Below are 4668 nucleotides of genomic sequence, written 5' to 3'. Positions count from 1 at the left end.
GTCATTTTAACCCACTCTTGTATATCACCAAAATGAGTTCTGATAGTTTTCTTAAACTTTTGTCTTGCTAAAGAGTTTTGCAGAAGATTGTTTCTGTGTCTAGAACAGAGGTCTTCTCTAGGCACGATAATCCAAAAGATAATGGCGAGCACTATTTTGGTTTACTGTTACTGGGGACTTCAGTGATAGATCAGAGCAGCTGGTTATCCAGTTAAGTCACTTTACCTGCTTTATTGCGTCTGAATTTATTACTAACATTAAGGTGAAAATGGAGACCAGCAGAACGCATAGCTCTCCAGGAACAGGGTTTCACACTCCTGTAATACTACTTACAGCCAGAGATTTACTTTCAGATGCACATATCCAACTCTTTGTGAGAAAAAAAGGCTTTATTGAAAAGTACAATTAGAAAAATACAGGAACAGCAGATTTGTATTTACAGCAATAATTTACTTGTTTTCAGTCTGAACCTGAAATAGCAAATGATTTCGCACTTTCACAAGAGGGCGGTTCATCAAACCGGAACGGATGTAAATGAAATCCAATAACTTAGATATCACAAATAAAAGAATAAAATAAAAATCAAACAAAAATAAATATAAAAGGTTCAAATAAAATACATATAAACATAATGATGAAGTAATACATTTAGATTTGAGTGTGACAGTTTCTGCTGCTTTCCCATGTTCTTATTTACAGTCACCATTAGCATTAGCAATAATGCAGTACAGAGGACTACTTTACAACTACGCAAAAGACTATCTATTGTGGTTTTGCATCTATGGCTAAACTCCTATTCATGTATAAATGAGTTTCTAAATTCAATGCAATCTTTCAATTTACTCCACTAACTATGATAAATATTACATTTTCCCCCCCACAAAATACCTTTCATTTTCAACATTTATGTATACAAAATAGTGATCTAGAGCAGCATACTTCATGAGTCTTGGCAAATATACTTGAAGTTATAGGCGAGTTATGCTCTACGTCGACCATATATTTAAAACTTTCCTATGTGCGTTCATGGCAAATAGCTTTGAAAACTGAGAGAAAAAAATAAAACATATACTTCAAATATATATTTGTGAATGCAAGAGATATAAAATATACTACAACAGTCTGAAAGGCCACAAAGAGGAAAGAATAAGTATCAAATTCTTTATATGGTCAAACCCATTACCAACCATACCAATCTGCCCATATAAAATGAGGAAACCCCCACACACACTTAAATTCTGTGGCAAAAAATGTTCCTCCACCATGTCTGATTCCCTAATTTGTATGCTCCTAGGAGTTGGCGTCAGTTGAATTGTAACTAAGAAAATTCTGGAACGCAAAATCCAATTAATTGAAAAGATCTCCTTGGATCATTAAGGGTATCTTGCTCATTCGTGGACTGAATTTTGATTTGTTCGCCGTGTTTAGTGAGCAAGAACGGAATGGGGTCCCCGCCCTGGTGTTCATCAGCATCACTACGTAAACCTTTATCATTTGCTCGAGAGCACGTCATTAGCATTCCTGCATGTTTGCTGCAGTGAATAGGAATATGACATTTGCATTCTTCTCCTATGTCATACATCCCAACCAACAGGTGGAATTCCATTAGATTGAAAGTGAGGGAACAAACGCACAAAGACGTTCAAAAATCCGGAAGCATTTTACATGTGTCAAGAACCCTGTCAACAAAATAAATAAATAAAACATTTCACAGTGGTTTGTCACGCTTACCACTAGGTGTCAGAACAGAGTACAAAATGGATGCTTTCTTAATGTTGTACAAGTTTGTATAGTGACACGTTAAAACAAACTTTTGGACACAAAGGAGACTGGGTACAACAGCAATGGTCTACAGGAAATGCAGCTTTTATATCCAAAAGCTGGTTTGCAGGTCTAAACATTTTATATGCAAAAACCTTATACCAAGATTCATTCATTAATCAAAGGCACCAATTTGTGACTTCAAAGTCGGGACAGCGAAGGCCTTCTGTCTAATCAGTGTAAATTTAGAGAGCAGCGCACCATGTGACTGCATTATCCAATCATAGAGTCATGGACAATCTTTGAAATCCCATCCATTTTATTCAGCCAATTCCAGCTGTCACGCAACCACAAAAACTGGAGCGATATATTGAAAATGTTTCACACCGACAGTCTAATAATAACTATAGTATACTCATGAATGTGTTCATTCCGTTTGAACTTTTACATTCTGATGTGGAGTGTAGTGCTCTTCTATATGGCCGTTGGATATATGATTATCCTGAACAACTCCTTGTCAATCTCCCTGCCATGCTCTTACTACCAACGGAAATATGTCAAATAAACATTATTTTAAGGGGCAAGTTATGACAGTAATCGACTCCAGATGCATTTCAAGTCATGTACCAACAAAAAAAATAAAACAAATAGACATTTTCTGATGCAATCATGCACATGAAATGAATGTGGGAATAGAAAATGGCAATGATAAGCGCACAACCGTGACCTTGGTAAGTAAAGCAGTGGGCCAAACAGCAAAGTCCCCTGTAGCTCTTAAAGGTATCACCAGGGGGCGATAAAGAGCAATTGCCACTGAATCTAAGAACCTTAACACATGTGAACTTCCATTAAGAGTCTGACACGGCAACGTGAATATGTGACATCACAACAGCGTACCAGATTGAGCGTACAGGCAAAGTACAAAAGATGGAGGCACATGATGTTGCCACTGGTCACCAACTCTCCATGCAGTACCAGACTGGGGTCAAATATGTCATAGTTTTGGATTAAATTACTTTTCTATGCACAATAGATATTGCCTGGTGCAGTTGAGCCAGCTAAGAGGACCAGAAGGCAGGGTTTGCACTTGTTTTAAAATATGTCATAGGTTCCAATAAACCAGATAAGCGTAGAGAAGTATTTGAAACCAAAACAATTACGTATTTGAACCAGGTCTGTCCAGTACATTCATACAGTGATTTGCAGGCTGAGCGGAGTGCCAAAAGCCGATGAAAGCTAGCAGTGAGGCGGCTCAAGAACTGACTTCAATTCACACCTCCTCTGGAAATATTTCAGAGCTGTGGCTTTCTGGAGGGTTCACATCATGTCCTCGCTTCGAGTTCATGGGTTTTCATATGAAAACTCAAAAGTCAGGTCATGGAGGGCTGCAGCATCTGCGTTGTTTGAGATCTATTTGATGATTATAGGCCTTGGAACCAATGTGTGTGGACCCTTTAGCCAATCAGTGAGTTAAATTTATCCGTTAATTGCAGAAGTGCTCCAAAAACCAGAAGACACTGCAGCCCCCAAGGCCTGGAGTCTGATGCCAGTCCTACCATAACATCTGAATATTACCACGCCATGCACTGCTTTAATGATTCCAACACTGGCGGTGTCAAGTCTGGCAACCCCACGGCGGAAATGGATTTCATAGGACGGATTTCCGCTCACAGTGGTGCCAATGTGCAGTGGGAAGATTGCTGGCTTTCTTTCGTGGCAAAGGTAAAATAGAGTATTTTAAATCTGTAATATACAGGTAATAACTGGATAAGGCTTACTTCTCAAGATAGCTCATCTTATCTTATCACTTTATCCAATATGGATTACCCACCATGAAATATGAAATCAGTTGAGAGAGTTCAGAAGTAATCATAAAAAAGCAAGTGCTCTTCTTGTTAAGATAATGTATACATCAAAATACCCCCCACCCCCACCCCCCACCCCCTGCACACCAGGCGACCATTATTTAATTTTGGTAATAAAAAAAAATTGTTCATTTTGAATTATTATAGACCGCAGTTAGACCTTAATTCTGAGTGAAATAAGGCAAATGGGCCTTGTTTCACAAAGAGGTGCTAAAAACATCCTCTGGTTATACAATATCCATTAAAAAAAATATATCCCTGGCAAGTGCTTTTTGTAACTCTTATACTGTGATTAAACAGTAATGTACTAAGTGCCATGCAAAGGTTAGTATTTCATATTGTGTTAAATTAGGCGAGTCAAAGAAAGCTGGCCTCTTTTCCTATAGCTTCACCTCCTGCCTACTTCTCTGTGTATAATTTGGTACAACACACTCCAATAAAACAAAAACACTTTAAAAAGCATTTAAATCAGTTCTATGAGAGAGTGACGGCATGTGATTGGATGCACACAGACACACACACACATACGGTTAAATGCAAAAGTATTGGGACAGTGACACATTTCTGTTGTTTTGGCTCTGTACCACTGGTCAGCACATTGGATTTGGAATGAAACAATGAATATGAGGTTAAGTGCAGACAGACAGCTATCTGTTCATCAATTTAATAATTATGCATAGTCCCCCATTTTAGGGAAGCAAATGTAATCTTAACAACAGTCATCATATTTACAACCTGGTTGCAAATCCTTTGTATTTAATGACTGCCTGAAGTCTGCGAGCCATAGACATCACCAGACGCTGGGTATCTGCCCTGGTGATGCTTTGCCTGGCCTGTACTGATCCCATGTTACTGTCCCAATATGTGTCTGTGTGTACTGTATATACACACACACACACAGACATACACACACGTATACATATATACAGCACTGTGCAAAAGTCTTAGGCAAATGTAAAAAAAATGCATAAAGCAGAGTACTGAAATGAACAGTATTAATATGAGGAATGTACTATAAAGAGCAGTAAACAGTTACACTAAA

This window comes from Conger conger, chromosome 16 (genome assembly GCF_963514075.1).
Source record: "Conger conger chromosome 16, fConCon1.1, whole genome shotgun sequence".
In the NCBI taxonomy this organism is placed as follows: domain Eukaryota; kingdom Metazoa; phylum Chordata; class Actinopteri; order Anguilliformes; family Congridae; genus Conger; species Conger conger.
This window is presented reverse-complemented; position numbering follows the sequence as displayed.